Source organism: Calliphora vicina, chromosome 3 (assembly GCF_958450345.1).
Source record: "Calliphora vicina chromosome 3, idCalVici1.1, whole genome shotgun sequence".
Taxonomy (NCBI): Eukaryota; Metazoa; Arthropoda; class Insecta; order Diptera; family Calliphoridae; genus Calliphora; species Calliphora vicina.
Window position 1 is genome coordinate 2,646,063 of NC_088782.1, and position 10,514 is coordinate 2,656,576.

The following is a 10,514-nucleotide window of genomic DNA, read 5'->3' on the forward strand; positions in this document are numbered from 1 at the left end:
AATTGGAGCCTAGTGTTCGCCGCAATTTTAGCCTAAAACATACCAAAAACATTAAAAAATTAAATATAATCAGTTTAAACTCTTATTTTTGCCTTTAAAATGTTGTAATATGATCTAAATACTTTCATATAGTAACATTTTATTATTTTTTCTATTCAAATCATCTTGAAAAAAATGTCAAGGGTTTTTGTGTTTTCAGTCGTGGTAGCGATTCTCGTGCAATTGCCCATATGTATATATAAAAAAAATCATATATATGGAGGAGTCAAAAATGTATATTTTATATTTTTTTATAAAGGAACAAATACTTTTGGCTTTTTGTACTGATAAATCAAGAAATTTGTAAAACTAAGATATTTTCATAATCTTTAGTATTGTTCTCAGCCCAGTCAATGGCTTTTTCAAAAATTTGAACAGCTTGAGTTGCTGCTTTGTACCCTTGAAGCCAGCCTGCGCTTGCATTGAAATCTCCTGATCGTGTAACTGCTCGTGTATTTTTTTTTATATTGCCTTAAGCATTTCTCCACTGACAGGAAAATTTTTACGTCGCTGCTTTAAAAGTCAGTTATGGAGTATTTTTTCGATGCTGGGACATTCCGCTTTTCGCAAAGGTTTTCTTTATTTATAGCACTTTTATTGTGGCATAGAATTCCATATTGTATTTTGTTAATGCCCCATATTGTGGACTTTGCTACACCAAATTTATTTGCTAGACCTGTAACTCCCACTCCATTGTCCATATCTTTAATTATTTCTAGCTAAACTTTTATAGAACGATTTTTTGGGTTTATATAGCAATAAAAATAGTAGGTTCAAAAGAAGTCAAAAATCTCAGAAAAACGAAAACAGAAATAACAGTGTTGTATAAAAAATGTGTGTAGAAAAATATAGAAACTAATGAGAGTCAAAACTGCATGTAGACAAAAAATAACAAATAAAAACTTTTAATTATTTTTGCAAAAAAAAAAAAAACTAAAGTTCACTCTATAGAGGTAGGCGATGTTTACTCTTTAGAGTCTCCAATGTAAAAATTTGTGTGTTCATACTATCCAGTAGTTCATATTATCAAGTGTTCACTCTAACCCGACTCCACTGTACTTAAAAATTAAAAATAATTTAAAAAAATTTAATTTTAAATTTTTTATTGTGTACATATTTTTTTTGTACAAATAAACAAATAATCTCATTTTCACAGTTAAAAAATTTAAATATGAGCGTGTGCCAAACGGTAGCAAAGTATTATGGTAAATTATAATTTTCCTATGGTGAGCAAATTTTATAATTCTGCTGTGCCAAATGAAATATCTTTTGACTCTGATAAATTCTGACAACTGTCTAGAAAATTCAAAATACATACCAAGAATTTATACGATTTCTGTTTAAATATGTTTGAATTTTATTTAGGATTTACAAATTAACCCCCATATGCATAAACAGTTTATAAATTTATCAAAGGTTTATAAAACAAAAATTCCATACAAAATCTGTTTCATAAACCTTTGATAAATTTATGCATATGGGGGTAAATAAACATAAAATAACACAAATTCACAACATATCTTATCATATTTTAGTTTGTATATTTTTTTTTATTTATTTTAAGTTTGTCAAAATTCTATTTGTTTGTCAAAAATTTGTGTAGCCCTATGAGCTAATGAAATTTTATTCACCTCATATCTATCAAAAATTTACTTTCCCTCATACTTTGCTACCGTTTCATGCACGACCTATGTATTTAAAAAAAATATGATTTTAACATTGATTTTGTTATAAATACATAATCATATAAAATGTCTCGTAATTAAAATCACAATATTGATTATTATTCATAATTTTGTATTCGATTCACTAAATTCGTCTTGATTTGAACAAAATTTATTTAGCAGCACATACTTACCACACTTCCGCCATTCGTATGATATACACTGCATAACCGACATTCTGCGTTATAATTTCTCCACCGAGTTGAATTGTACTACACATTATCGACTTTCATTTAATAACGGAAATTCAAAAACAGTAACCGAGTGATGCGAATGTATTAGTAAAAAGGAACTGTATGCTAAATATGTATGTAAATTATTGAAATTTCCAGAATTTGAAGATTAATATGTTTCTATATTGGGTGTATGACTTAAAAATGCGGGATTTACAATAGATGGCGTATCTTTTGAATACGGTGTTTTTAATAATTTATATGTATGTCATTTTGAAGGGTATTTATTCTCACTTAAGCAATTGATTTGTTGCGTGTGATTTCTGATTGAAAGTTTTCATTTACTTGATTTGGTGAGCGCACAGACCCATTAACAAGTAAGATGACGTCAAGCACGAACAATCAATCAGTCGTGTATGGACTGCTTTAGTTATTGAACATTATAGTGTAAATAACAAAGTTTTTTTTTTGCTTCGATAATGTCGAATTTTGTACCCACGAATCGTCATATGCGGGAAGTTTTGCTTTACTTTAATTTGAAAAAAGGGCCGTTGAAGCACACCGATTGCTCACCAAAGCTTATGGTGAATGTGTTCCATCGGTATCAACGTGCAAGAGATGGTTTGTGTGGTTCAAAAATGGTGATTTTGACGCGGAAGACAAAGATCGCCAAGGTCAGCCAAAAAAGTTTGAAGAACCAGAATTGGAGGCATTACTCCATGAAGATTGTTGTAAAATCATTTGGAGCTACTCAAACAACAATTTCAAAACGTTTGCGAAGCAGCAGGATTCATCAAAAAGCAGGAGAACTTTTAAGACGATTTTGCATATCAGAAATGATGCTTGAACACTACAAAAGAAAATAAATTTTGCATCGAATCATTACTCGATGAAAAATGGATCCATTTTGGCCCCAAAAGATGATCAGTTCATTTGACTCGGAATCCATATATTGCCAGAAAGATGAAAAAGGTCTTAAATAAAATTGCCAATAATTTCAATAAATTTATACTGTACAAATGTTTCAAAATTAAAACTAAAAATTTGAAAGAATACGCGCATTTTTAAGTCATACACCCAATGTTATTCCCAAAATTTCGACTGCCTGTTGGCGGTTTTTTGAGCTGTATAATTTTTGAAACCCTTCTTTCAATAGGATGTAACGAATAATTTAATTAATTTTACCTATTCGAATTCGCTTGTGCATTCGCTAAACATTCGAATATTTTTGGGAATAATAAACTAAAGTAAACTTTTTTCAAGAGAAAAATCGTAGTTTTTGAAGATTTTTTTGATGTATTAATTGTATTTTTAAATATTATATTTTCTTTTGATGTTCACCTTTAACTATATGTATACGCATAATATTATTTATTATTCGTTTCAACATTAGATATTAGGTGTGTTCGCGTACTTTCCAGTAAAAAATATCCTGTAACTTTATTTTAGAGAGTAAAAATAAATTACTCTCACAACAATTTGTAAAAATGAGTTGTATTTTATTATAAATTAATTTAAAACGTTTGTTTTGCGCTATTTTACTTATTTTCTTTGCAAAACTTGTAAATTGGATTAATTTTCAACTTTTTAGTTTTGTTTGCATTTGCAACCATATGTTTTAAACGTTATCATGTTCTCTATCTACGAACTGTCACTTTTAACACTCTCTTGATCTCTCGTTACAAGTTTTTAAAAATAAACGAACGGAATCCCGTAACTTGCAGTGATAATTTGTACAAATTATCAAGTACGCGAACACAACTATTATCATTGTGATAAAATATAAATGAAACATGTCAGTACATTCAGCATAAACATTTTTGTAATTTTCTTATTTAAGAAAATTACCGAATATAGTTCTGTTACTAGTTTCTAATAAAATTTGTTTAATATATGCCACTAAAATCATATAAAATGGTACGTTTATATTAAAATTAATTTAATATAACAATGTAAGAGAAAAAATTTAATTAAAGTTAGACCATATTTCAACTTTGATGTTTTCGAATTTCCACATAACCAATAACATTGAAAACTGTGTTTATAATACAAAAACAAAATACATGTAAAATTCCACACAATGTACTCACTTGTATTATAAAAACATCACATTAAATTAAACATTTTTAAATACATTAGTGAAAATTAAATAGTTTAGCTTTATATTTTCTACTGACCTGTCTGTTTATGAAATTGAGATTTTTTCTTTGTTACTTATATTTGCCACCGTATTATTTTGCATACATGTATATTGCTTATATCAGACTTGGGCACTACCAATTACATTTTGTAATTAATTACAGGACCAATTACCAATTACGTGTAATTGGTAATTGGCAATAACCAATTACCAATTATAAGTAATTTGTAATTGGCAAATGCTAATTGCCAATTAAATGTAATTTGTAATTGGTGAATGCCAATTACCAATTACATATAATTGGTAGTTGGTTATTGCCAATTACTAATTACATGTAATTGGTATTTGGTTATTGTCAATTACAAATTACATGTAATGGGTAAAAATTAATTGAAATAGAAAGTAATTGATAAAAAATGTGTAATAATTACTTTTAAAGTATTTATTACCAAAAATGTAATTATTAAATAACTCGTACATTACACAATATACAAAAAATAAAAAACAAAATAATAGAATCCAAACATATTATTATTAGGGAGCGGATTAATATGTAAATGCATGTTTTTTCTAGAACGTCCAAATAAAATGTAGACTAATTATCTATTAGAATCGCATATTTTGCTGTAAAATGGCATTGATTTGTTAGTGCATATTTTTGCATATTTAGTTATATTTAATTTCAAACTGCATATTTATGTGCATATTATCCAAGTTTTTAATAAAAATAGAATTTTTTCGTCAATGGGCAACATATTTGTCGAATTTGTTATAGAAATAACTCCAAACGTTGTCGACTAACTTCTTCATTTCTATGAACAATTGAAAATTATCATTTCAAAACATTTCGCTTCAAAAAAGTTTAGAGTTATATTGTTTCATTACAATTTGCAATTTCAATTTTTAAAAGATTTCGTTATTGAACGATTTTGTAACTTCACATAGATACAAAGTTTTACCGCAGTCATTTCCCAGCAGTTCTATGAGACTAGTAACTTTACCTATCATTTAGGGTGACAACTAGTTACATAACTAGCAGAGGGTTAATTGATCCTTTGTATTACATAGAGATGAATGCAATACTTAGATTACTTAGATGCACTTAAGTGACAATTGTCTTTACGCTAGATTACATGGGATGCATAAAGTAACTAATTGACATCTCTCTGCAATACAAATAGTACATACGTGTCAAATGACCCAAAATATATCAATTGGAGTCAATCAAGTCATCAAACATTAGTCTATAAGGGATAGATTTACTACTTTCTTAACTGCTGGGTTATTACTTTCAGCTCTATCAAAATATTGACGATTTTAAAATACAATTTTCTGAAAATAAGTGTATTCTCTTAATTGAGGCTTTGCGATAAGGTAATAAATCTGAACAATTTCTGCCGTTTTCGATTTTTTTTTAAAACAAACTAATTTGCTAAATTTGTTATTATAACTTCTAAACTACTGAGCCGATTAAAACGCAATGTCAAAAGGTTATGTAACTTTAAACGTTTCTAAGTTTATTTTTATAATATCGGACTAATACTTTTTGAGTTATCATAAATTATGTGGAGAAACGTCTAAAAAAATTCACGATTTTACAAAAAAAACTTTTCCATAGAATTTAAAGTTTGGACCATAACTACTGGAACCACAATACATCAAAATTGTGTAGTGGTTTTAAAAGCCTCTAATTTTTTTTTCGATTTTGTTGCCTTTGTTATATAAAATATACAATTTATGAAAGCTTAATTCTTTGCCTTTAGGTACTAAAGTACTAGGATCTAACCTAAACAGTTTTTTTCAAAATAACTCAAAATTTTGAGGGTGTTTCAAAATCTTTTAAAACGGTTTTAGTATGTCCTAACTTAGCCCTAACAACCCCCATTAGGCCGATTTTCAAGTTCTCATAAAAAGTGTTATTTTGTAGCAGAGTGTTATTATTTAATGTTGTTTAGAAATTTAGAAAAAAATTTAAATGTAATTACCTTTTATGTAATTAGAATTACTTTTTTATCAATTACTTGCAATTACTTTACCAATTACCAATTATATGTAATTGGTAATTGCCATTTACCAATTACTAATTACAGTAATTGGTAATTGATAAAAGCCAATTATCAATTACTTGTAATTGTAATTGGTATTTGTTGGTTGCCAATTACAAAATGTAATTGGATTTGTAATTGGCAAATTTCAATTACTAATTGCTAGTAATTGGTAATTTGTATTTTTCAATTACCAATTACATGTAATGTAATTGGTAATTGAAAAGTAATTGGCAACGCCCAAGTCTGTCATAGATGTATCTACATAGATAAAGAGTGTATTTTAAACCTGATAGAACTTACGAAACGGTTAACTGTCAAACGAACTGTCATGTATGAAATATATGATCATATACTCTGGCAAATTACACTCTGCTACAAAATATAGAACTTAAAAATAGAATAGAACTTGAAAAACGACATAATGGGGGTTGTAGGCCTAGGTTAGGACATACTAAAACCGTTTTCAAAGATTTTGAAACACCCTCAAAATTGTATTTTGAAAAAACTGTTTTAGGGTAGGTAGTAGTACTTTAGTACCTCTAACTTAAGGTCACACACTGCAAATATTTGCTCAAAAAAGCGTAACCACTTTTTTTAGCACAAATTTGTTTGATGTGTTTATTCTTACAAGTGTTTTGTAAGATCAAATTAAAAAAAACTAAATTTTTTGTTTTGAATCATCCTAAGTAAAATAAGTTTTTAAAATAAATAAAAGAATTCAAATTTGTCATCTGTGACCCTACCTTTAGACCGATTTCAAAATTTTAAACAATTATGAAGAGGAGAGAGAAATTGCGTAAGTTTTTATAAAAAGGGTATAATGCGTTTGTGCAGATGTTTGTAACGCCCAAAAATATCAGTCTTACCTCTTAGATTATACCGATCGACTCAGAATCACTGTCTGAGTCGATTAAACGATGTCCGCCCTAGGGTTCCTAATTTCCCGGACTTTTTTCTTTCCCGGGAGGAAATTAAAAAATCGTTTCATTCCCGGGAATTTTTTAACACGAATAAATTGACTTATAATTGTACCAGGGTTTTAAAAGAAGTAAAAAATAATTATATTTGGTTGTACAATGTTGGTCCAAACAATTAGCTGCCACTATTTGCCTCAACGATTTTTATTTCATTTAGAGTTTAACATGTCAATTATAAGGAAGGAGCTGTATTTTTATTTTTAAGGTTGCCGTAGCATTTCGCCCACTTCAAATTTTTTAATGAATGGTATCCTTTAATTCCTTCCACACATACAGAAAGACGGTGTGAAAATTTTAGGAAAATCGGTCTAGCAGTTTCGCCCTTTATAGGCTTCAAACAAACCCACAAAGAAAAAATATACATACAAAAACACACATTCATGCCAAAAAAAACGTGCAAAGTTTTATGTCGATACGGCTTTTCAATAGACTTTTTTCCGGCTAGATTGAGCATATGGAGCACTGTGGGTCGTAGTTTTAATCAGTATGAAATCAATAAATTCTTTGTTTAATTAAAAAACTTAAGAATTTCTATAAAACATGCGTAGTCAGAGACATTTTTCATATCTGATTATAGATAAACAAATTTGAACCACTATTATTTTTATTATTTTCTCTAAATATGAATAATATTCATTGAATATCCCTAAAAGTTTTAATGTTAGGCATCTTAATTCCTTTAAGAGCATAAACTTTAAATTAGATTCATTCTTAATAACCAAATTTTAGTGAAAAAATTCGGTTATTTCAACCTTAATACGAGTACTTCTTTGCCAACTGACTATCTGTTGCTAGAACCGAAAAAATCCATGGATATAATCGAAACGAATCATAAAATTGTAAGTTTTAGAAGAAACCTTATGAAGAAATTCCCTAAAATTCCCGACAAACATTTCCCTCGTAGGAACCCTAGTCCGTCCGTCCGCCTAGCTGTCCATGTAAACCTCTAGAAAAACGCTGATTTTCAGTATTGTCAAACTATACTGAATAAAAAAAAATTTAGAGTGCTGTATTCGAATATGCCGAATTTTATATACACTTCACTATTTTTGGTAAAAAAAAAAAATTTCGGAAATATACTTCGACGGAAAGGTCTTTGAAATGCCTTTCATTTGATATCCATACTGTCTATGTACATGACATAGTAATCGAGATATAAAAATCGATGTAGTGTTTCTTTACTTAGTCATTTGTGGGCCGATTTTCTCAAATTTTAATATAAACCGAACCAGGAATATTCCCGAAATATTGATGTATCAATCATGTTTGTAAGTTATTTGTGGCCATCGGAAAGTTGATTTCAACAGACAGGCGGACCTACGGCTAACTCGACTCCTTTATCTATATCGATCCAAAATATATATACTAAATGGGGTCGCAAAAATGTTGTTGGGTATAATTAGATGAAAGAACAAATGAAAATAAATCTACGTATAACTATATACCATTTGAATTCCAACATCGATCGATCTTTGCCGATTTCAAAACAAATTTTTTTATTATTTTTCGGTTTTAGAGTGTTAATAAAAAGTGCTTTCCCATTGGAATTGGCAATGGAAATATAGGTCACCTTTATGTGTTCTGCATGATTATTATTCCTGTGTAGCGAGTATGATTTATTATCTTGTTAAAATGATTGTAAATGATGGAGTTTGCATTTAAATTATTTATACATTTCTGTGTGTGTCTTACTTACACCGTGCCGAGGGATAGAGATAATTAATTTTAAAAAGGAAAAGCTTACGACGAGTATGTGTTTTTTATTTTAATATCAAAGCCTACGCATCATTAGTTTGAATGAAAGAAGATTTGATTTTGCCGCATTCACAGATTCAACGAAAAACAATAAACTTATATAGACATTAGTTGGTCAGTTGGTAAGATGGTGGTAAGATGTGGTATGCAAATGTTAATAATAAAAAAACATGGTAGATGGTTACAAGACATCATCACCATCGCCATCTACCAGCTCCACACAACACCACACCACACCACCAGCACTGCTGCCATAATCAAACGACCAAACTGACCAAAGAGACCACCACAAATCAAAAGCTGTTCACTTTTTTCATGTTTTTTGTTTTTTTTTTATATTTTATTTGGCGAAAGGAATATTGTAAAAGAAGCAAATAAAAAATTCAAATAACAGCAACAACATTTTGCTAACGGCCATGTGGCAAGCCGCGTTAATAGATTTTTGTTTTTATTGCTACCACAGCATAATGAGGGTCAAAGCAATCATCTCTTTTAAATTGAACAAGCTGCGGTTAATGCAACTCGCAGAAAACTGTTCAGGGGGAATATAAAAGTGGCAAGAAATAAAAGCAAAAACCTGTCAATAGTTAATGCAAATTTTATTTTATTTAAACTTTACGTTTTTCTTTCAAATATCCATCTAACTATGTATCTATGTATATAAATGCATCTTCATAGATACTCTTATAAGTGTGCACTATGTAAATATGTATGTATGTATGTATGTATGGGAGAGTGTGTGCGTTTGAAAGTTGGGAAAGGGGCATATTAGAGTAAATTTTATTATCATTTGGTTGCTGTATTTACAAAAAAAGAGAGTTAGTTTTTTCCAATATGTACATACATACATACATATAAATATTGCAATTTGTTTGAAGTTGAATGCGGCATAATATGGTTTTACCTTCTACATACATACATGCATCCATATACATATATATGTATGTTTGTACGTACATACGTATGTACATATATGCAGTATCTATTTACATTTATACACATACAATTTGTTAACCAAAAACAAATATTGGTTATAACTGCCTGCCTATTTGTTGTGCAGCAGCATGCAGTGGATGCGCCATGGTGCTGCGGCAGCATAAAATCATTATGGCAAACAAACACATGGGTGTAAAAAGTAAAATCTAGCTCACCATACAAATTACTAAAAAGCCCCTCAGATATGTGAACTTTTTTTTTTTTTAGCTCGGTTTGTTTTTACAGTGGACAAAATAATGAAAAACCACACAGTAAAGGCAATACAATAGAAACTTTTCCAATTATTCTATTAATAGGTCAAAATTAGACTTTTTCATTTCCCGGGAAATCGGGATAAATTTTGAAATTTCCCGGGATCCCGTCTAGAATAAATTATTGAATTTTAAGAATGTAGACTTCGTTAAAATTCTAAAACTATTATAAGGAGTTAATTTACTCGATTATGGTTATACATATACTTCCATTATATTTTGTTCTCCCTTCGTTAGATTCCAATTAATTCTCTTAATTCGCAAAAATTAATTAAATCAAAAACAAGTAAGAGAGCTATATTCGGCTGTGCCGAATCTAATAAAAAATAAAAATTTTAAATATTCGACTGACAACACATGTATGTATGTGTCAAATTGAAAAAGAATTAATGACTAGTCCAAAATTATATG